Genomic DNA, 26323 nt, shown 5'->3' on the forward strand with positions numbered 1-26323 from the left:
CCCGCTGGAGTATTTTTTACGTGCCAGTAAATCTACCGACGCGAGGTTGACGTATTTAAGCACCTTGAAATACCACCGGACTGAGCCAGGATCGAACCTGCCAATTTAGCCACAGAAGGTTAGCGCCCCAACCGTCTGAGCCACTCAGCCCGGGACCGACGAGTTCTATGCTTGTGAATTCTGAATATCTCTGTCCATCATGACTAGCGCGGGCAGTTCGAACAGGAAAGTGGAGGTGACAAAATAAGTGTACGTTATTCTTCAGCCATCCCTACACTAGAATTACAGCCAGGCACGCAGACTACCGAGTGCTTAAAAGTCAGGCATTCGCAGCTGGCAATTTAGAATATGTCAAGGATATAGAGACTACTTTCTGCAGCGCACCTTGTGCATGACCTTGTGAGTTACTTGTGGCAAGCTCAAATGCTACCGGACCAGCGTGGCCAGCCTCTGAGATGGTCTGGATCGTACAATAACCGCAACAGGATCGTATTTTTTCAAGAGAGTATCGTACGACTTAAAATGACCATTAAACAATTCGATATTTTAGTCTCTTTACAGATGTTGACAACCGGTAATTTCCTCCAGCCATTGTCAATCTGCTGAAGGGGAATGCTATGGTCCACTGATTACAGTACAGACCGTGAAATAACTCAGAAAGGAAAGAGCCCATTCTTGGTAAATTCCCTTTGGGAATTTCATTATTCGAATAATTCTCTTTCGAACTTGTCGTCTATGATAGAACATAACTTGCACGAATGAAAGAAGGAACAAATATCTACGTATTTTAAAGGGAAAACAAGACCAAATTTACAATACGTCATAGGAACGTACAACAGGCGTACAGTACACCGCATCGAATTATCGTACATGTACGATCTAGTTCGTACGGTTGGCAACGCTGTACCAGAGCGAAATGGCTGCGTGGGTGTATGGGAGATAACATGTCCATACCCCGCCATTGGCAGCCCCGAAGAAGGTCAGTGTTGCTTCCTTTCTTCTCCTAGCCCGTCGTCCTTGTAAATCTGTCTGAGTTTTAGTGCCATATCAGCAGCAACACTTCAGCGCGAAGACTTCAATAATACATACATACATTATCATTATAGACTGTTATGCCTTTCAGCGTTCAGTCTGCAAGCCTCTGTGAATTTACTAAACATCGCCACAGTCCTCTGTTTGCAACTAGTGTTGTGGCCTCATTTAGTTCTATAACTCTTATCTTTAAATCGTTAGCAACAGAGTCTAACCATCGTCGTCTTGGACTCCCTCTACTTCTCCTACCCTCCATAACAGAGTCAATTATTCTCCTCCGTAACCTACCCTCCTCCATTCGCCTCACATGACCCCAACACCGAAGCTGGTTTATGTGTACAGCTTCATCCATTCAGTTTATTCCTAACTTAGCCTTTATCTCCACATTCCGAGTATCCTCCTGCCATTGTTCCCGCCTACTTGTACCAAAAATCATTCTCGCTACTTTCATCTTTGTTACTTCTAACTTATGAATAAGATATCCAGAGTCCACCCAGCTTTCGCTTCCGTAAAGCAAAGTTGGTCTGAAAACAGATCCTACCGGGCGAGTTGGCCGTGCGGGTAGAGGCGCGCGGCTGTGAGCTTGCATCCGGGAGATAGTAGGTTCGAATCCCACTATCGGCAGCCCTGAAAATGGTTTTCCGTGGTTTCCCATTTTCACACCAGGCAAATGCTGGGGCTGTACCTTAATTAAGGCCACGGCCGCTTCCTTCCAACTGCTAGGCCTTTCCTATCCCATCGTCGCCATAAGACCTATCTGTGTCGGCGCGACGTAAAGCCCCTAACAAAAAAAAAACAGATCCATGTAAAGATAGTTTCTTCCGGGAGCTGACTTCCTTCTTACAGAATACTGTTGATCGCAACTGCGAGCTCACCGCATTAGCTTCATTACCCATTGATTCAATCTTACTTACTATATTACCATCCTGGGAGAACACACAACCTAAATACTTGCAATTATCTACATGTTACAGCTTTGTATCACCAATCTGACATTCAGTTCTGTTGAATTTCTTACCTACTGACATCAATTTAGTCTTCGAGAGGCTAATTTTCATACTATACTCATTGCACCTATTTTCAACTTCCAAGATATTAGACTGCAGGCTTTCGGCACAATCTGCCTTTAAGACCAAGTCGTCAGCATAGGCCAGACTGCACTACATTTCCACTGGTTACGTGAATGATGTTGATCCATGAAACATCAGTAATATTTGTCACAAAAGGAAGATAGTAATTGCTTTTACTCAAATAAAGTCTCAAATCCCAGGTTGATTAAGAAATAATACGAAATATTTTATTTAGAGAATACATATTTTACTGCCTTACAACAACTATTTCTGCTACGTCGCAGCGCTTCCGTAAGTGTTTTGTTTGTCCAACTCTGAACACTGTCGTCTGTGATGTCTTTGATCACTGATGTTCTTTGGTGTCGTTTTATTGATTTTTCTCATTCGATGTAATATGATGGGCTGTCACTTCATGTGCATTAACTGATTCATTAAACGATTTATTGGTTCAGGGATCATGGTATTTTCCTTTTAATATATATATATATATGTATGCATTGGTCCAGGGATCATGCTATTTTTCAACAAAATACCCGCACTCCCATTCGCTAGAAAGAATGCTCGTTTGGTGGCTCTAGAAAGAAACAAAAGACGGCGCAAGCAGCGGAATGCAAACCATGGACTCCTATTTACAGCCAGTAAATACGTATACATATTTCTTGCTAGTAACGACGGTATTTCTTAATCAACCTGGGATTTGAGACTATATTTGAGTAAATCAATGATTACCTTTCGTTTGTGACAAATATTACAGTGATATTTCGTGGATCAACATCGTTCACGTAACCCCACCTAACTGAATCCCTCCCTGCCATTTTATACCTTTCAGCAGATGATCCATGTAAACTACGAACAACAAAGGTGATTACAGATTTGTCTAACACCTGTAAGTAACCTGAACCACATTCTACCATCGATTATCACTGCAGCCCAATTGCCAACATAAATGCCTTTCATTGATATTAATATTCTACCCTTAATCCCATAGTCCCTCCAGTATGGTGAACATCTTGTCTCTCGGTACCCTGTCATATGCTTTCTCTAGATTTACGAAATAGAAACATAGCTGTCCATATCTCGCTTAACACTTTTCAATTACCTACTTCACTAACTAACTAACTAACTAACTAACTAACTAACTAACTAACTAACTAACTAACTAACTAACTAACTAACTAACTAACTAACTAACTAACTAACTAACTAACTAACTAACTAACTAACTAACTAACTAACTAACTAACTAACTAACTAACTAACTAACTAACTAACTAACTAACTAACTAACTAACTAACTAACTAACTAACTAACTAACTAACTAACTAACTAACTAACTAACTAACTAACTAACTAACTAACTAACGAACGAACGAACGAACGAACTAACGAACGAACGAACGAACGAACGAACGAACGAACTAACTCACTAACTCACTAACTCACTAAGAAAGTAAATCGTCATTGATCTGTATTTAGTGTTATCGCCAAGTAACCATTTTTGGATATTTTTTCTACTGGTTTAACGTCGCACATTGAAGGTTTGCAGCGACCCAAGGATGGTAAAGGGCTAGGACTGGGAAGGTAGCGATCGGTGGAGAAAGGAACTAGGTCACTTAAGTACCAAGTTTCAAGAAATTCTGCTAAGCCATTTTCGTGTGAGGTTCACACAAACAAACAGAAACCAGACATACAACTACGAAAATTGAACGGGGCTAGCTTTCATATTTGTGTACCTAATTCGAAATAAACACGAAGAATGAGGACAAAATTTGAAGTGCACAGACAAAATGGTTATTTTATTTCCATAGATAATAATAAAATGTATAATAATAATAATAATAATAATAATAATAATAATAATAATAATAATAATAATAATAATAATAATACAACCAAATAGGATAAATCAGCAAACAAACAAAGAAAGAATTACAAAATTACAACAACCGAAGAACATTTTCTGGAGCAGATACAACAAAATTCTATATCCCCAAACGCAGAATTACGACACTACATCACAGTTGTCAAACCAGAAGCCATTTAATGCATCAGAAACTCTGGTAATTGGTGTCGGATCGGAAATAAAAAAACATCGAAAAACAAGAGAGAAAAATTCTCAGGAAAATTCTAGGACCTAAATGCGAAAATGGTATTTGGATGAAAAAGAAATCACAGGAAATATTATCAAGTAACAGAAAATATCACAGATACCATTAGAAAGAGAAGATTAAAACTCCATGGTCATCTGATCTGGATGGATGGCAAAAGGCTAACAAAGAAAATACCAAATATAATAGTATCTCTAAAAAATCACAACTGGGTTACAGAAATAAACAAAGATCTTCAGGAAATTGATGTAAATGAAGAAACCTTGCAAAACAGAAAAAAAAATAGAAATCACATAAACAAACACAAATTTGCTGATCAACGTGAAAGACAAGCTACAGGATGGACAGAAGAACGCAAAAAGAAGCACAGCGAAAGGATGAAGAGATTTTGGGAGGAAAAGAAGGAACGTTGTGCTAAATAAGTTCACACGCATTCCTTAGTTGGGCATAACGAATTAAAATAATAATAATAATAATAATAATAATAATAATAATAATAAAAATAATAATAATAATAATAATAATAATAATAATAATAATAATAATAATAATAATAATAATAATAATAATGTCGAAAGCAGTGGCGGGCGGTGGCCTCTCAGGTCGGGGGAGGGGGCGGCCACAATACTTTACGGGTCCGAATCCAAATTTGAGATTGCGCCTGTGATAAGGGATTTTTTGGCGGGAAGCCCTGCTCTTTTAGCGGTTTTTTTGGTTCTCGCCAAGGTGCCATGGTGGTGGTGGGGTGTTGGCGGTTGCTATGGTTACCAGGCAGGCGCTGGTGGTTGCTATGGTTAACCGACAATCCTTGGCGGTTGCCATGGTTAACCGACAATCCTTGGCGGTTGCTATGGTTAACCGACAAGCCTTGGTGGTTGCTATGGTTAACCGACAATCCTTGGCGGTTGCTATGATTACCCGGCAAGCTTTGGCGGTTGCTATGGTTACCCGACAAGCGTTGGCGGTTGCTGTGGTTACCCGACAAGCCTTGGAGGTTGCTATGGTTACCCTGCAAGGCGCTACGGTGGCGCGTTGGCGGTTGGCTCCTGGCTGTGCAGCTACCAAGATGACGGCTGGGCTGGAAGCTGGAAGCGCGGATGCGAGGCTATTAAGATGGTTGCTTGGTGAAAAGTCTTGTGATGGGTTGGTGGTTTCTAACACAAGATGGCACATTTTCCTCGTTGACATGCTAGGATTTTGAGATAGATGAATAGTAATTTTATGTCTGTCTGCCCTTCCCAATTTAGATGAAACCTTGTTTTACACACGGATGGCTTTTTCCTGTTTGGATGTGCGGAAATTATTTCGGTGGATTATTTTATTTGATTCTATTTTAGATATTTTATTATTCTATTATTCTATTTTTTTGTCTGTTGTAGTTGAGAGCGCTGGAAAATATTATTCGGCACATATTATCACTGTGTTAGTGCGACGTGCAAAGATTAGCATAAAATATGGACATTTTTAGCTGTTTTTTCCTGGTCATAAAAATGTTTGGTAACTGCTTGGCCATTATGCTTATGTCAGAGAAACAATAATGGAGACAAACTCAATTTTCTTGTCACATACTGTCATGTACAGGAAATGCAAATTACTAATACCAAACAATACCTAGACTACTACCTGCTGTGTTAACTTTGAGTAGTATCTTTTCTACATTGCTCTGAATAGTAAGTTTAATGCTATGATAAGACTTTTTTTGTTTCCTAGACGAGGGATAACATGCTGAATATGAAATGGTATTTAGTTGGCAGAGAGAGTGAAAACTTTTTTTTTTTTTTTTGCTAGTTGCTTTACGTCGCACCGACACGAGAGTGAAAACGACATGGTTGTAAAGTTTTCAACACTAAACTAAGGTAACGCTCCAATCTCTCTCTCTCGCTCTCTCTCTCGCTCTCTCTCTCTCTCTCTATATATATATATAAAATAAATGTCATTGTTTGTGGTTATGTATTACATCTCCTCCTAAATTATTGGAGCGATTTACACCAAACTGGGTACATTTATGACTTGGCGCCAGGAGACAAACAGCGCGGGGGTAAGACACTCCAAGTACCCTTAGGGGCGGAGAGTGTCGAATCCATACTTTTCGGGGTCGCTGAGATGAATAGTGACACTTCGGTTTTTTAAAGTCCAGGTTCAGCCCCCATTGGGGTAGGAGAAAGAGGGGTAGTGATATATAAAAATAATCGAAAATAGTGTCGAATCCATACTTTTCGGGGTCGCTGAGATGAATAGTGACACTTCGGTTTTTTAAAGTCCAGGTTCAGCCCCCATTGGGGTAGGAGAAAGAGGGGTAGTGATATATAAAAATATTCGAAAATAGTGTCGAATCCATACTTTCCGGGGTCGCTGTGATGAATATTGACACTCCGGATTTTTGGTTAGTCCCAGTTTAGTCCCCTTTCTTTGGCGGGGGGCGAGAGGTATGACATATAAAAATAATCAAAAATAGTGTCGAATCCATACTTTTCGGGGTCGTTGAGATGATAGTTACCCTCCACATATTTTTAAAGTCCATGTTCAGCCCCTTTAGAGGGGGGGCGAGGGGGGGAGTGATATATAAAATTAATCGAAAATAGTGTCGAATCCATACTTATCGTGGTCGCTTAGATCAATAGTGAAACTCCGGATTGTTTTAAAGTCTAACTTAGCCCCCTATGGGGTGGGGGGCGAGGGGGAGTGATATATAAAAATAATCGGAAATAGTATCGAATCCATATTTTTTGGGGCCACTGAGATGGATAGTGACACTCCGGATTTTTAAAAAGTCCAAGTTCAGCCCCAATAATTAGGTGGGAGAGAGAGGGAATGATACATAAAAATAATCGAAAATAATGTCGAATCCATACTTTTCGGTGTCGCTGTGATGAATATTGACACTCCAGATTTTTGTTAAGTCCAAGTTCACTCCCCTTTGGGGTGGGGGCGAAGGGGGGGGGGAGCGATATATAAAAACAATCGAAAATAGTGTCGAATCCATATTTTTTGGATCTCTGAGATGAATAGTGGCTCACCGTATTTTTTAAAAGTCCAAGTTCAGCCCTTTTTGGGTTGGGGCGAGGGGGAAATGACATAAAAATTAGAAAATAATGTCGAATCCATACTTTTCGGGGTCGCTGAGATGAATAGTAACTCTCCAGATTTTTGTTAAGTCCAATTTCACTCGCCTTTGGGGTTGGGACGGGGGGCGAGTGATATATAAACATAATCGAAAATAGTGTCGATTCGGCAGGTTTCGGAGATACTGATATAATTAATTTAACTCCGAATCTTTTGTAAGGCCAAGTTCAGCACCTTCGGGTGGGGGCGAGGGGGTCGTGATACATACAAATATTTGAAAATAGTGCTGAATCCATCAATTTCGGGGTCGCTGATGTGAATAGGGACACTCCGGATTTCTATAAGTCCACGTTCAGTGCCCTCTGTGTTGGGGGTGGGGGCAGTGAGATATGATAATAATCGAAAATTGTGTCGAATCAAGAATTTTCGGGATCGCTGAGATGATTATTAACACTCTGGACTTTTAAAGTCCAAGTTCATCCCCCTTTAGTATAGGTGTAAGAAACGGTGAAAATAAATAAAATGACCTAGATTATGGATGTATCTATGTATTTTCTATCATAGTTCACAACTAAATTTTGTGCAGATAGTACTTACTATCTATGAAAAGTGGTGTGGGTGCAAGGCAACGCTAGAAACGCCATGGGAAGGTGTGAAATGTAAACAAGAAAGAACAATAATAGCATCGAATCCATAGTTTTTAGGACCACAGGACCGATCTGAACTGAACTTGGTACACTTATGAGCCTTATGACTTACTATCAGGAAACTGACCGCGTGGTGGCAAGACACATCTAGTATCTTTAGGGCTAGGGGTTGAGCGGGTTGGAACAAAAATAATTCAAAATAGTGGCGAATCCGTAGTTTTAGTGGTCGCTGAGATAATAATGATACTCTACCGAGCTCGATAGCTGCAGTCGCTTAAGTGCGGCCAGTATCCAGTATTCGGGAGATAGTAGGATCGAACCCCACTGTCGGCAGCCCTGAAAATGGTTTTCCGTGGTTTCCCCTTTTCACACCAGGCAAATGCTGGGACTGTACCTTAATTAAGGCCAAGGCCGCTTCCTTCCCACTCCTAGCCCTTTCCTGTCCCATCGTCGCCGTAAGACCTATCTGTGTCGGCGCGACGTTAAACAACTAGCAAAAAAAATTATGATACTCCGGATTTTTTATAAGTCCAAGTTCAGCCCCCTTTATAGGGCGGCGAAGGGGGCAGTGAGATGTACAAATAGTCCAAAATAGTGTCGAATCCATATTTTTCGGGGTCGCTGAGCTGAATGGTGACATTTGTATGTGTTAAATTCCAAGTTTAGCCCCCTTTGGCATAAGGAGTTGAGAAAGGGTGAAAAAGAATTTGTCCAAAATGACCGAGATAAAGGACGTAGCCTATGTATGTTCCAGCGTAGCTATCAACAGAAATTTATACAAATATTACTTACTGTCAGGAGGAAGTACTGTTTAGGATAGGACGCCAGTAGTATGGGTTATGTATGTTCTAAAAGAATGGGTGCTAATTCAGCATTTCCCAGGAGGTCGTTGATCCCTAATTGAGTAGTGTAACCTTTCATCACCACGCCATAGGCATGTTAGGAGCCCCAGTCAATAATATATGCCGTTTTCTGCAACATTCTGCGACATATAGTGTCGTAATGAGCAATTTACGCCCCAAACGGGATACGAGTTGCGGTACGCAAGCTCGAAAGGTGCAGGACTCTGTGCTTGTACCGAGAGGAGGAAAACGCATTAACGCGTAACCTTGGAATTGCGTTCTCACTTAGAGCGAGAAAGAAGAAGAGAGGACGCTACGCGTAAACGAGTAGTTGGTCAAAGAATGGCCTGGATCAAGGCGTGTAAAGACCCAAGAACTAAAAATCCTTACAGATTTAACCGCACATTCATTGGTGCCAACCCACCATATTTAACCAATAAGAATCATAACAATTTTTTTGACATGACCTATGGAAATTTATAAGTCAGGACTTATTTGAACCGGCGTATTTTATGCAAATTGATTATGTATATAAACGCAATACTTTAAGAATGGATCGGCAATGACGCATGTCATACAGTAATGCGTAGATTGAAGCCAAGTGTTAAGATCTGGCAACGTGAGAAAAGAGTGGGAGTCTCTAAGAGATAATCCATGATGCGTGAATTTATGAGAAGGACGCTTTCGAGATTGCGAACGACCCAACGATCGCATATACATGAAATTAGATCAGTTCAAAACAGGGGTCAAGAGCTATAATTTGATTGTCCTCACATCGCTGGAAGATCATGATTAGCGGAGTGCAATTTCGGTTGGGGGTGTGGTTTACCACCTCTCCGACCACTCAGCCAAAATACCATAAATGAAACCCAGACATTGCACCGGGAACCCATTGTAATTTGTGTGGCCGTAGTGCTTACGTGTCAATGTGGAACTGTGCAAAATGGATAACAGTGTGTGAATTGCTGTGTTGAAGAAATATACATCAGTGCAGGATAATATAGCGAAATAAACCAAATAAAGTAGTATGGCCTAACGATAATGTCATTCATACATTATGGTCAATCCGTTCGATGAATAGATACCATCGAGTATCATTGCTAAGTGCTAAATAAAACCTGCTTTTGTGTAAAATGTATATAGTATTAGTGCGCACTAATAAGGTGATTTAAAGTATCCCAAGCGATAGCCCAAACATTGTGTGAACTGGCAAAGACTTTGAGGCATACTGTATACAAATGATTTTTTGTTTTGTTTTTGTGTGTATTAATATGACATTATCTCGTGTAATTTATCGCTTGATTCTATCAGTTTAATTAAGTTCTTAGTAAATGTTGGGAGCAAAACTCTTCTCATTTCATAGCATTAGTGTATTCCTCATACATTAGAGAGAACCCTACTTTCGTTATATTTAATGAAGTGCCCATTTTTATTTTACGAACATTCCATTACCGTATGCTGCTGAGCTTTAGCCGTTGACGCAATGAAAGTAGGGAGGATGGGACTTCGAGCCCGGCAAGTGATTTCCGAAGGTTCTCATCCAAAGAACTCCATTTATATATTTATTTGTAAAGATGAAATATTTAAATGATGACCTGAGATGCCCGGGATGGGTACAGTAGTAATGCTATGTAGATGATAGAACGAGGCCATTGACCCCTAGTTGAGTAGTAAGGTTATATAGGTTCCAGACCATTGAGGTTAAGACGTGGAATAACGTCATAACTTTGCCGAGAGAAAGCCTAACCTCACAGAGACAATTGGACGGGCCTATTTGCTCAGGAATGATATATGGTGCTTTTGACCCCTAGGTGAGGTTATGACGTCATACGCATACGTAAGAGAGCAGTACTACCCTCATTGGCTAACCTAGAGTATTTTTGACCACTAGGTGAAATTATGACGTCATACCCTTACGTACGAGGAAAATGCTAACCTCACGGGCCCCCATTGGAAGAGCCGAATCGGACGGGCCCCCATTGGAGGAGCCGAATCAGAAAGCTCACGGACCCCTTAGGAGGAGCCGAATCGATCGGGCGCCCATGGAGGGGCCACAAATCGGTTAGGTGACCTACAGGTGAGGTTAAAACGTCATTATGACGTGTACGACGTGTTAACCTAACCTTGCGCACGAACGCTAACCACACACACACACACACACACACACACACACACCATGAGGAGTCCAAACGGTTAAGGGACTGATATTCGAGGTTATGACGTTGTGATGACGTGTTAACCTAACCTCGCAACGAGGAACGCCACACTAAACTCAGACAGGCTATTTACGGGCTTCCCCTGGAGGGGCTGAACTGGTGAGGTGACTTGTAGGTGTGGTTAACACGTAGATTAACCTAACCTTACACACAGGCTCTTTGCCCGTCTCCCCTTAGAGGAGTGACGGAGCTGTGACGTAATAAGCGAGGGAGATTTAAAATGCATGCTTATCTTTACATAACCGAACGCGCAGGCCTTCTCCTGACAGAGCTAAGAAGTCACAGCGTGGGTGATTTGAAATACGGACTGCTGGCTAAGGGTGTATCACGTTATAATATAACGTGTGTCCATTCCTTGTCCCGTTTCTCTATGGTGTTGGGTTTGTGGTGAGATGAATCTGTCAAGTTCGATTTTTTAACCGGATGCCCTTCTTGATTTCAACCTCATCAGGGAAGATAATAATATGGAATAAATTACATGATATATGATAGTAGGAAGCGAGAGGGTAAAACCAGGCAGTAGCACATAGCCTTCTCCTGTCGAATAGCATCGAGAGGTCTGCTCAAGGCTTTACGTCGCCATCTGACGGACAAATAACCATCAACCGCGTTATATGCCCTCACTCCATATGAGCACTGCGGAGGGGATTGGAATTTAATCAAGACTTTTTTGGGCAAGTAATCTAGTAATCAGAAATGTTATACCACCACCTACCTTACCTTGCCAGGCTGAATGGCTCAGACGGTTGAGACGCTGGCATTCAGTCGCAAGCTTTGCAGGTTCGATCCTGGCTCAGCTGTGTGGGAGGGGTAAGGGGAGATATTACCGCACTCTCGCGGTGTCTTCATGAGTTACTGTAAACAAATATTCCGCTAGAAATATAACAGTGTGCTCTTACGACGACTTACTGAGATAGTAGAATAACAACAACTGATCTCTGTAAAAAAAGCAGAACTCATTGTCCGTGAATACGTGTTTTAATGCATTTCCCTTAATATCTATCTTTCTTATATAAGATACAGCATGTTACAAGTAACCTTTGTACTCGACGCTCTTTATACTATGTATTTCCTTTTATTTCCTTATCTATCTGAATATCCTCCTCCTAACAGAGAGTTCTAAACTCCATATAAAACTAGTAGCTTATATTTACCTCTTCATCCTAGTCATCATAGACTTTGACTTCCTCCTATCTTCCTCCTCCTCCTCCTAAAACGCATCTCTACTTAGTTGTGCACCTGTGCCAGAGTTGCCTCCGTTTCAGGCCTTGTACCACTTTTCGCATTTCGCGCATGACGAATGACATAGGCGCTAATTTTCAATTTTTGTATTGTTACGAGGTTTATCTGTGGAGCAAAAACAGGTGAAAGAAGATGCTGGTGTTGAATGGGTCTAACTACGAGATCAAAATTGAATTAAAACTTTAAAAGGTTATATTTCTTTTCAAAAAACAAACTTAAAAATCTTCACTTAGTGAACTAACAATGACAACTTTGGATAGTAAAATAGAGAACCCCAGAAAAGAGAATTTAACAATTTTGGGCTTCAAGCCCCAGATTTACAAGTATTGAGCTCCAGACTCCAAATTTACAAGTTTCAGATAAGGAGAGATGTCTCCCAATACACAGTGTTCACGAGCACTAGGCTCCAACAGTAACAATTTACGGCCTTCCAAAAGGCAACCCTCAATATTACAAAAACTTCAGAAAAGAGCTTACATGCTCTCCGACATTAATCAATTTCTAACAGACCACTTAAGGCAACATTACAAAAACCTTCCAATATCTGGCCTCTCTAGGCGCAATCTACAATTAACAGAAGTTAGTACACAGGGTATCTACTGTAGTACCCAACATACTGGGCCTTCGTGGAAAAAGAATAACACGTTAAATTAATGGCCCGAAAAAAGAAAGGAGGGGTATACTTTCACTCCTAGATAATGAAGAACAAAATCCTAACGGGGCTCTCGGCCCAGTGATACAGGGGCTAATCCCAATCTACTGAGGTGACTTGAATGAAGGTTAATTTAATACATTACAGGGAAGAAAAACAGTTACAAAATCGTAGTCACCTCTAAACAAGTTGAAGGGGAACTCGAGAGGGTAACGCACTCTCTATCCCCGATTTAATGTTAAAGACTTTATACAATTTTACATTAGCAAAACGAAAATTTACATTTTAGAAAAGGTTGGTTACATAGTTAGAAATTCGAACCTTCCCCTCGGATAAGTTTGCGGAGACAGCTAGAAAGATAGAATATTGGAGGCCATTATCTGGCTGTTGTTCTGCCTGCCGAAGAGTGACGCGCCTCGCCTCTTGCCTTAACACACACACTCAGAAAGACGACGATCAATCAGACAATGTAGCCAGAAAAGCCTCAGCTTAAATACCTGAGGGGATTGTTCGAGAGGACTCTGGACTAATCAGGACATACCCTCTCAATTTTATTGGCAGATTCAAAAGTTGCACCCAAAAAGCAACAAGAAGCCTGTGATAAGCTAAAAAATAATTACAGGAAATTCTTATTGGCCAAATTCAAAACTGGTGGAATGAGAAAGAAGTGTTGCAAACTCTGAAATATGTAAAAAACAAATGAAAGTAAATTTTCTTTAGAAAACCCATAAACACAACATTTCTTGAACCTTGAACCAGAGTGCATGACCACAATTTATGGTAATGACATCTATGGAGAAATGTCCAAACTTCTTGATGTACAGCAAAACAAGACCAAAATAAATCCAATCAGTTTAGGAAATTTAGAAATGACAAACTTCTCAATTTTGCAGTAGTGACATCTTATGATTAATTTCCCAACTTTATGTAGTAGCAGTTTGACGTTTGTTGAATAGATAGAGTTCCTTAAGGCGCTTCTTTTGAATGTGCGGAGTTGAGGTGTACCTCCCGGTACAGTATGTATGTGTTTAGAAGCAAGGGGAACTGTGCGATCGACATCGAAAAGAACAAGAGATGACTAAGGGAGGTTGGAAAGGAGCGTGGTAAGAGACGAACAACGGTTGTGATAAAAAAGGAAAACTAGAAGTACTTCAGACTACGTTTTCATAAAAATAAAATGGCGAAGACTAGGAAAACATTTCATATGCGTGAGAAGGCAAAGGGTATGCAATGAAAAGAACATTTTAATGTAAATGAAATATTTATTGTGTAATTATTTATAAAATTAAACAAACTACTACAGGTTATACTACGGTCTTTGTTATGCTGCCCACAAGGTTGCTGTACTCCTTAGCATCTTACTGTGAAGAGGTAGCATGCTTCCAAAACTGCAATGCCTCCTGCAACATTGAAATAAAAGAAAATATGTATTGTGTATGGAATGAATTTTTCAGAATATTTTATACTATGCATGATATGCTTCGCAAATAAGTTGATGCATGTCATCCATTTGTTTAGTTCCTGTCAGAATCATTAACAGGTACTGTAAAGAAGGGAAAAGTTCATGCATACACTGTCTACAGTTTACAATCTTCGGATTACGTCCATCCTAATCATCCGAACAATTTCCACAGTGTCTCCATAAAGCTACATCGATTGACTCTTACTGTGGAGAGGTAGGATGCCCCAAAACATCTATGAAAGGAGTAGCGTACGCAGATAAAAATCCTGGTGGTAAACACTGAATCAGATGTTTTATCATCTGATATAAGGTTCTATGTTTATAGAACACCTTAATAGCCTCACTTACTTGAGTGAGGTAAATGAGATACAGCGTATTAGTTTCGCTGGTAGGCGAACCGGATGCACATTAACAGTTTTGTTTGTTATCAAGACGATTGTCTGTAACCGTGTAGTTTTTTTCTTTTCGTTTCCTAGAGTACGGTATAGAAGCATACACTAATGATCATGATGAAGGGCTATCCTTATTTATGGCCTTGTAACAATATTCGTTCGTGGTTGGTAAGTGACATCACTCATATGAATAGCAGGAATATTTTCAGATGTTTCAAATTCTAAACCAATATCGGTAGGAGATTCTTTTATAGATTCTTCCTGATGAGAACAGTCTATAACTACAATCGGTGCCTTATTTTTAAATTCAGGTGAAAATAGCAGTCGATCTTCTTTCTGATAATACGATGATTGGAATTTACAAAACATGTCTTAGAGAACCCAAATTTAATTTTCACAAAATTAATGTCCATGTTTTCGTAGGGATACGTAATTCTGTTGAGATATAGTCTAATATTTCTTAATTTACAGTGATCAAACTGTGAGCTAAATTTTTCATGGTTGAATTTACGATGGGCTTGAAATCCACAAATAATATACAAAGGCTTTTCAGTAAAACGTGACGTTTTAAGAACCCAGCTGTGCTTGTTTGTAGGTGGTAACACAGGATACTCATGCAACTCCCAACTTCGAAAACGTATAGGTAATGGTGTATCATTTTCTACAATCTTGAGCAATCGATGTTTTCTCGATCCGATAATGTTACATGTGGAATCCTTCACAATATACCATGAAGAGTAATTTTCGAGTCTACTGGTGATTCTGCTGCTTTAAGAGAATTGCAATCACGGATCAGAGTTAGCTCTTGTTTTGTGTTGATTATAATACGTATACAATCATCAACGAAGCCGAGAATATGTTTTAATGGTATCATATCAGAAAATGTACCGTCCTGATTAATCATCCAGTTGTTATTAGCTTTCGGACATCATCCTGCCATCCGTAAAAGATTACTTTCTTCATCACTATGAGAAGGGTAGAGTTTCATTACACTTGTAATACCAACATTCTTCGATCTATCTATTTCCACATTATTTACTTCATAACGCGCTTCAGAAAGGGGAAAGCTAGACCATGGTTGTTTAGTTGAGATGTGCTTTGTCCAATTCTATCTGCCTTATCTAAGTGTCCTTCAATATATAGGTAGCTTTCGTGTGGTAGGATGTATACATCCTGCTGATTAATGATAAAGCGAATTTCATCATTGCTATTGAGTTCAAATGTAAACGGTTGATAAGAATGAAGCTCACTTCGTACTATACCTTCATACGTTTCTACTGTGTTCATAACGTCTAGCATTTCTTCCATTTTGTTGTAGTAGCGTATAACCGAAATCTAGGAGAATCTGCTTATGGTCATCTGTTAACTCGTTGAGTCTTTGCAAACATGTAGTATGTCTCTTGAATGTACACTGTGTTTTATAGATTTTTCATACTGGTTTAAGATGAAGTTTGCAAGCTACGTACGTGGGTCGATCAAAATTAATGAGCTGATTATGTTTATTCACAAGCTTAAGAGTGATGCTACTAATGTGTTTTACAGACACAGGATGATAAAGAACTACTGACGGTTTCTCACGAATAGTATAACCAATTTCTTCTATAATAATAAAGTCGTGAAGGACGTGTGAATGTTGTTGATTACTATACAAGTCTCTAATAATATCACAAGTGATGTTTACATTTTGATCATCGAAGAGTGTTGAGCGTCGATCAAACTCATAACGTACGTTCGGTATGAGCTCTCTTGGTGAAAATCCAAGCAATGGTCCAATCGAATTAGGTAATGATTTGAAGTCAATCTTGAATGCAAACTCAATAACACATTTATGTGTGATGTTACTCACAGTAATTGAGAACCTGTAATTATTATTACTAAAGCTCTCAACACTATACAGTTCAATTAACGTACTTTCAATGTAATCGTGAATATCATGTACTGAATAATTGCCTGACGGTAGCGTTAGCACATACGCATTGTAATAGAACTTGTTTACGCCATCACGCACATTATATATTTTATTGTAACTTTCAAACGACACAAGTCCAAGACTATGTAGCTGATGACCGAGTTCGATCGGTGGATTAAAGTAGACTGTTGTTTCAGGTTCTTCTCCGCGTATAGCGAACGATCTTACACCGTTGGTCATCACCTGCACACTGATGCTCTTTGTCTACTGTCTGAGTTTGATATAAAAACATAAGACACAATCGTCCGCACATGCGTGTATTGAATTTTTGCACACGGTTTTTATTGTAAAAATGTCTGCACTGCTTCCGAAATAACGTATGAGCTCAAATGGAGGAGGTAAATCTCCATAGCTATCGAAATACCATACTTTAGATTTACGTTTTACGTAGGCAACGTAATGAGTTCCAGGTCCGCGACTGTTGTCTAAGTTAATTACAGCACTCTCACGTTCACGTGGGCACGCTGGTAGGAGATCGCGCATAACCCACCTCGAAAATAATTGATTCCTAGTTGTTTAGCAAACGTAAACACTTCTTCATGGGTTAGAGCTCGATGTGGCAGTGCATTCAGTAGACTTTTTTGGAGGTATGTAGATGCCAAGCCCTTTTTTGTATGGCGCTAGCTTCATGTGTACGCCTTTGCCTCGTAATGCAATTGGCTCTATCGTCTTGTTATGATGTGCACGTTTACAAAACACTGCTCTAACAGTTTGGAGAAATTCTCGCTCTTGCTGCGCGTAGTGCCTTAGTAATGACTGCTCAGGAATTGTATTCCCCTCGAGTAGGTTTTCGTGCAGCCTTTGCAACTTCCTTCCATCCAACACTTTTAGTTTTCTTCGTCATAATCATTCTGTACACGACTTTACTCGTCAAGAGCGATCTATGAACTGACAGTTACTTGTTGTTTCATTTGATATATATATATATTTCTATGGGCTACTTTATTATTCAGTTATCATGAAGATTATAAAGCAGCAAGACACACTACCTGTTAGTGACATAGTGCCACATCTCTTAACTAGTTCTGGTACAACTGCAAAAAGACGTCATGGAACGTTGTTTCCTTTCACTATTCGATGTATTATAACTGGCCCGTTTGGATGCGGGAAGACAAATTTTTACTCACACTCATTACCTCTTTAAATGACATACGCTTCGAGAATATTTACGTTTTCGCAAAGTCATTATATCAAGCACTACATACTATTCTACAAATTATAATGCACGATCTGGTTAAAGATGGTTTGAGATATTTTCAATTTAATGCACATGAGCAAGTACCATCACCGGATAATGTGCTTCAATATTCTATCGTAATCTTTGACGACGTCACTACAGAACAGCCAAACGTTATTCGCGCACACTTTAGTATGGGACGATATAAATATGTAAATATGTAGATTGTTTCTATTTATGTCAAACCAATTCTCATGTGCCTAAGCAGTTGATACACGACAACGCAAATATTATTGTGAATTTTGGGCAAGATGAGCGTAACATGTGACATGTGTATGATGATCATGTTAACACTGATATGACATTCAAAGACTTTTAAACGTTTGTGTGCTACATGCTGGTCATCACATCGTTGCGGCTTTTTTGTTATTGATAAAGAAAGTGATGTTCATTATGGACAGTATCTCATGGGGTTTGATCATTTTATATGCAACCACAGAGAGTTAGTGGCTAAATCTGATGACAACATCCAGCAAAGAGATTACACAACATAAAATGCGTGCTCGAAACAATATTCGACGAAAATTTAAAGAGCTTAAACGTATTCAAGCGGACACTGATTTATTTTTGAAAACGCAACTAGGTACACCACTGAAAGAAATTTTTAATTCTACTTCATTTACCAAGTCAACTACAAGTTTTTCTATGCAAACATCTCGCGATAAAGAGAAGCAAGAACAAGAAAAGCCTGAAGAACAAGAAGAAGAGAAGCAGGCTGAGGAAGAGGAGAAGCAGGATAGGGATAAAGAACAGGATAAGGTAGAAGAACTTAACGATACTTCACCACCTAAGCGAGTTCAGTTTATAACTATAGTTTTTTTTGCTGAAACAGCTACTACATCAACACAAGATCTACCTTCTTTGTCTCAGATTATGATCACACCAGAGTATCGTAATCAGTTTAAGACTTTTATTCAAAATACGTATGTATCACTATTTGCTCCTTATATAGAAAAACTATTTACAGGACAAACTGGCACAACCTACGGTATTCGCTATGGAAACGACTGTTTCTGGATAGGTGATGCAAATGTTAAGATTAGTGGCAACCGTCTCATCGTTAAAGGTGTTACCTATAAACCTACTAAAGGTCTCTTACAACTTATTTTCTCACGAATAACTGACAGGGATATAATTTCACACGATGATCTTAAAAAATATAAAGGAGTGCTTTTTGCTACCGACGCAATACGACGTAATTACAAGAAGACTGATGCTGTAAATGCAAATATGAGTCGCAAGTATCGAGAGTTTATTTCTAACCTGTTTTCATCACATCAACAGACTGCACGTGGTCTTAATGTTATCTACAAGCCTTTGTTGCCGTATGTAGACGTAAAATACTGGAATGACCCTAACTTACTCGTAGAGCGATTACAACTTCTAGGAGGTTCGCAAGGTTCTGGTCACACAGGTCACGAATTAGAAATTCTAGAAATAGAGAGGGAATTACGTCATGCGGTTATTATTCAGTAATGGCTCGTCAATATAAGACCTCACCCGTGAAAATAAGCATCGCACAGGAGTTACATAAACCAGCTCATCGCACTTACTATTTCAGACGCGTTATTACACGTGGAAAAGGTTATCTCTGGCAAGCAGACTTAGTAGAAATTATTCCATATGTCTCTAGCAATAAGTGGTATAAGTATATACTTACTGTCATCGGTGTGTACTCTAAGTTTGCTTTTGCACAACCTGTGCGTTCTAAGACAGCAGCTCAAGTCAAGGACGCATTTAAACCAATTGTTGAACAATCAAAACGCTGCCCAAGGCTTCTTTAAACCGATCAACGCAAAGAGTTTTACAACAAGTATTTTTCTTCTTACCTCAGGTTATTTGGCATTCATCACTACTCTACGTACAGCAGTCTGAAGGCAAGTTTTGTAGAACGCTTTAATCCTACACTAAAAATAATGATGAGGCAAGAATTTTCAGCTCAAGGTTCTTATCGTTGGACTGAACTGCTACCTAGGCTCGTGTCTGCCTACAACGATACACCTCATCGCACTATCGGCACAGAGCCACGTCTCGTTATAAGGAATACACCACTCTTAGATGCTTTTCATCTTGTAGTCAAAACGGCTGATCTGCGCCGCCATCGCTTTAAAAAAGGTAATTTCGTTCGCATCAGCTAACACAAGTCTATCTTTGCAAAAGGATATACACCTAACTGCAGCACATACATTTTTCAAATCAGGAGTGTTAAGCTTACTAATACAGTTACGTATTTACTTCGCGATCTTCCAGGACAGGCTATTGAAGGAGGATTTTACATCGAAGAACTGCAGAAAGGGAAATATCCAGATCATTATTTAATGAAACGTGTTATTCGTCATTATGGAAATAAGCTGCATGTCAATTGGCTTGCCTTTAATAACAACTTCAATTCATGGATTAAAACTTATTTTTGTATTCTTGATCCTCTACCTCTCCTTTTTTTCTTCTGCAAGTCAACGTTATTATTATTAGTTAATTTATGACATGGTGTAGGGTAGGATTAACAATAAAAAATCAAGCAACACCAGCATTATGTTTCACAAATGATATTTATTTCAGTATATATACATTTTTCTTTCTTCAAGTAAACCTGTTCTTTCCTTTCTTTATTTTACTGCCTTCCCTATTTAATGCCACTACCTAGTAACAGTTTTCTTTTTACTGCACCGGCAACGACAAGTGCTGCTATCTTCTCAACATCTGAAGCATTAGGCGACGTCCCACGCTGCATAGCTTTACGAAGCAGATTTTCATAAGCTACATGTCTTAGTTCAGGTTTGTTTTGACGATAAGCAACGTCATGCTCCTTGCAGGCAGCATCTAACGTATTAATGCCAGGAGCACCAGCAAATTAAGGGTTATGCGGCGGAGCCAAGGTAGGAACGTTAGCCAATCTCAACGCTGCTAGTAACGTGAGCGTTGTTATCAACAGCGATCCATTCTTATACAGCTAATTGGCCACTGATCGTATTGATATCAATATTGAGAAGTCTGTAGAATTAATGCAAGTATACTGTATAGTCAAGTTCTTTGTTCTGTAACTTGACAAGACTAACTTGCAGATAGAATATAGATCACAAATTACGGCGAGCTAACGAAACAGTGACAAAATTGCGTCCTCTTCTCCACAAAACGCACTTAAGTGACTTCATTAAGAGAACACGACGCTCATCAAATCTATAAGACATGACGATCTCGCCTCACACCACTACTGTCCAACGGCAGCCCGGTGTCTATTAGCGGCTTATATAATGCGGAAAAATCATGCCTCATGTTCTGTAATGTGGAAGGAATTTTTAGTTTAATGAGAGTACGGTGGGTTCCAGAAAGAGACAGGCTATCAGCGGATTGAGTGAAAAAACTTACTGTTCATTTAGTTCAAAGACCTAAATTGTATCCAGTTTTATGAGCATTGTTTGAGGAACAAAGACCGACTGTATGGCATTAGAAGCTCTTCAAGATAAAATTAAAAGTTGAGATAAAATAAACTAGTGCCCTCGTCCTGAGGTTCTGCAGCTCCTTTGAGGAACAACCCCAAAGTCCCCAATGTACCCGCACTCCTGACAATCTTACACTTCTGGACTGGCGCATACTGAGGGCTACCAAGGCTCTCGGTGAAGGCCAAACCTCAAATAAGAAATATGTAAATCTAAAGCACATTATATTGTAAGTATCTGACACATTGTTCCATAGTCTACTTTTTATAGGCTGATCTGCTAAAATGAAATGCACTCATCAGGTTTAGTGTTCTCTTTGGTTGGTTGAAATAGAACCTGTGATCATGGGTCGGGCACTGATCTCCTGAGGAAGCTAATAAACCAGGAACGATGGCTACGACTGCTGGTATTGGTGTTAATTTTAACATTTTAATTTAATAATAATAATAATAATAATAATAATAATAATAATAATAATAATAATACCGAGTTCGATAGCTGCAGTCGCTTAAGTGCAGTATTCGGGAGATAGTAGGTTCGAACCCCACTGTCGGCAGCCCTGCAAATGGTTTTCTGTGGTTTCCCCATTTTCACACCAGGAAAATGCTGGGACTGTACCCTAATTAAGGCCACGGCCACTTCCTTCCCACTCCTAGCCCTTCCCTGTTCCATCGTCGCCATAAGAGCTATCTGAGTCGGTGCGACGTGAAGCAACTAGCAAAATAATAATAATAATAATAATAATAATAATAATAATAATAATAATAATAATAATAATAATAATAATAATAATAATAATAGTAATAATAACAGTGCATGGCATTGTATAGGCTTGGTGAGGACCTAATGAGGATAAAATGAATGGTGAAGACGCGAGAAACACCCAGTCCTCAAGCCAGGGGAATTAAGAGTACGAGGGGGTTGATTCTGAGAATTGAACCGGGTCCATTGGACCAAAGACAAGCATTCTATCAATTTCGCCACAAAGCTGGACTTTAATTTGCTAATCTGTGGGCTACCATCTCCACAGATCAGGTGTTGATTATTTACAGCAGTAGCAGAGGCCAGGGCAGTAGCTTGTGGAACAGCACTGATAATACAGCAGACTATTGGTTGCGCTCAAAACGTTTAGGGCTTGACATTCACTCAACCAACTATCGAAAAAGGGGTAACCTAAGGCTACCGGTAGCCCACGTTTTGATCTCAGCATAAGCCACTGCATTTCTGGCAGTACCAGGAGTCGACTCGGGCCTCGCGAGGACAGCAGCAAATAGTGCGAACCGTTACGCTACAGAGGCTGGCAAAGATAATAATAATCACAGATAATACACTGGTTACTAATCATTGAAAAAGTTGCCCCCTTTTTTTCTACTTCACTGATCGCCCTAGATATTGCGCTGACCATTGATTATCTCTGCCAGATTTGAACCTTAAATCTTGGGATAGGGATGCCGACACACTACAACAGCCTGGTGTGAAAATAGGAAACAATGGAAAACCATCTTCAGACCTTCCGATGGTAGGATTCGAACCCACCATCTCCCGAATGCAAGCTCAAAGCTACACGACCGAACAGCACGGCCACCTCACTCGGTAGGGAGCTTGTTGTATATAATAACAATAATAATATAGTCTGATCTGGAGAAATTCCTGAATGGTATGGACAGTCATAGGGAAGGAATAGAAGACGAAAAATGAATAAGTCCAAAACAAAAGTAATGGAGTGCGGACGAACAAAGTCAGGTGATGCAGGAAATATTAAATTAGGAAATTAATATCAAAGGCAGTAGATGCACATTGGTACTTGGGTAGTAAAATAACTAACGATGGCACACGTAATGAGGTATAAAAATGAAGACTAGCACAAGCAAAGAAGCCCTTTCTTAACAAAAGAAATTTGTTCCCTTCGAACATTGGTATAGAAATTAGAAAGATGTTTTTGAAGACTTTCGTCTCGAGCGTGGCATTGCATAGAAGTGAAACGTGGACGATAACCAGCTCAGAAAGAAAGAGAAAATAAGCTTTTGGAATGTGGAGTTACCAAAGAATGATGAAGGTGAGATGGATCGATAGAATCGAATTGGTGGGAGGAGAACGATCTGGCTAAATTTGACCAGAAGAAGAGACAGAATGTTAGGACACATCTTAAGACACCCAGGACTTGTACAGCTAGTTTTTGATGGAAGTGTAGGTGGTATGAACGGTAGGGTTGACCAAGGTACGAATATGACAAGTAGATGTCGGATGTAGTGGTTATGTCGAAACGAAAATGTTAGCACAGGATAGGGTGTTATGGACTGATGACTCAAGTAATAATAATAATAATAATAATAATAATAATAATAATAATAATAATAATAATAATAATAATAATATTAATAATAAAAAATAAGATTCAAAGTCACAGTTGGACTGAGATGGCAACATCAATACAGCAAGCAGCGGAACAAACAATCCTACGAAGTAAAAAGAAGAAACATCCGTGGTGGAATGAAGTTTGCGAAGAAGCACTACAAAGAAGGGCTCAGACATGGAAGAAATGGAACTCAATTAAGAAAACAGAAGACTGGGAGGCATTCAAAGCACAAAGGAAAACAACAGCTAAAACCATAAGAGGTTAACGGAAACATTATGACACACAGCAACTAAAAAAACTAGAAGAAGATTTCGTGAAAAACAATACACGTAATTTCTACCAGACATTCAGGAGGAACTTAACAAGATACAAACCGCCAACCCTATGCTTCAAAGATGACGAAGGAAATCTAATCATTGGAAATGAACAGAATTGCCAACACCTTGCAAATTATTTCCAGAAACTACTGAACTGTAATAAACCTGAGGAAACTCTAATGTTTGAGAAACCCAAGAACCAGACACCGGACTCAGAACCACCTAATAAAGAAGAAATCAGGGGAATAATAACAGGACTGAAGAACAATAAGACGTCAGGTGAAGATTCAATAGTTGCAGAGTTATTGAAATATGCCGGAGAACACTTAGTGACTCAGCTAGAAGCACTGTTTGAGGAGATTTGGCAGACAGAGAGCATCCCAAATGAATGGAAGACATCATTAATACACCCGCTGCACAAAAAAGGAGACAGAACAAACGTTAACAATTACAGAGGAATATCATTGCCATCAGTTGCCTCTAAAATTCTATCCAAGGCACTACAAAACAGGACTGAAGGGATAATAGAAAAAGAACTTGGTGAATACCAGGCAGGATTCCGGAAAGGGAGATCATGCAGCGAGCAAATTTTCAACCTAATCTCCATACTACAACTACGTGCACTCACAGCCAAAAATCTAGTGATTGTATTTGTGGATTTTAAGAAAGCCTATGATTCAGTCGACAGAGCAACCTTGATAAGCACGTTAGAAGAGTTTGGGATAGATAAAAAAACTAGAAATTTAATCAAAGAAACCATCACTGACACTACATCACAGGTTAAGTTTATGGGTATGTTGTCAAAACCATTCAAGATCGAAACAGGTGTCGAACAAGGGGACGGGATGTCACCACTCCTGTTTAATGTTATACTTGAAAAAGTGGTCAGAGAGTGGAGGAAGAGACTGACGGAATTAGGGGTGGAAAATGGAATATCACTGGGAAGATCTGGAGTCAAAATTGACTGTCTAGCATTCGCAGATGATATGGCAATACTGGCAGAAGACACTGAAACAGCCAAGGTACAAATTGAAACACTGCAAGAGACTGCTGTAAAGACGGGACTTCAGATATCCTTCGAAAAGACGGAACTAATGATTCAGGACAAAAAGGATCCGACACAAAATATTGTCACCAAATATGGAACAATTAAAAGAGTACAGAAGTTTAAATATCTACGGGAATGGATAACCCCAAAAGGACTACCAGGAATAGCATTACAGGAAAGGGCAAGAAAGATGGAAGCAGCATACCAGTTATGTCGAAATGTCTACAATAAAAATCAGTTTCATACACTGCAAAAATCAGGCATTACAACACTGTCATCAAACCAGAAAGTCTATATGCGATCGAATGTATTCCACTGAACAGGAAGGGCTTACTAGAAAACATTGAAAAGACAGAAAGGAAGATCTTGAGGAAGATACTAGGGCCCAGGAAAGTGGGTCAAGAATTTAGACTGCGACCAAAAGAGGAACTATACAAAAGGACCGAAAAAATCACAACATCCTTCAAGAAGAGAAGACTCTGCTTCTACGGACACATTAAAAGGATGCTACCAGAGAGAACAGCCGAGCGAATTCTGGAATACATGGAGAACAACTAACTGGCTTAAAGGGGTCAAGGAGGATATGGAGGAAAATAATATATCACAGCAGGTAGTATACAACAGACAGGAATACAGAAAAATCATCAACAAAATTAAGGGATTCCAAGATCAAAGTAGCAAAAAACGGACCGGCAACAACTGGTCACGAGAACGTAAAGAAGCCCACTCCGAAAGGATGAAGAATTACTGGGCCGATCGAAAGAGGAAGAACCGTAAATGAATGATGCTTAACGTGGTCCATAGTAGACCCATTCGAAAACAATAATAATAATAATAATAATAATAATAATAATAATAATAATAATAATAATAATAATAATAATAAATCATCTTTATAGTTTAATATTACGTTATATAATACAAGCCCTATCTTCCGCAAGAAGTAACGAGCGAGAAAGTGATAACTTCAGAGGTCAATTCCGTGATGAACTACGGGATCAACTTTTACCACTTCCCATTTCATTTACTATTGAATTATTAATGATTAGATGTTCTGTGTATATAAATTAATACTTGAAATATTCTCAATGGTGAGCATACTCAAGAAGTTAGAACCTAGTTTATTTTCAAACTTAATCATAATTTCATCCCAATGTTTTAATGTCAATTTGTATATATTTGTTTCATTTCTTTTATTTCAATTGTGTGCATGTACATTTGTTTGGTTATTA

This window comes from Anabrus simplex, chromosome 8 (genome assembly GCF_040414725.1).
Source record: "Anabrus simplex isolate iqAnaSimp1 chromosome 8, ASM4041472v1, whole genome shotgun sequence".
NCBI lineage: Eukaryota > Metazoa > Arthropoda > Insecta > Orthoptera > Tettigoniidae > Anabrus > Anabrus simplex.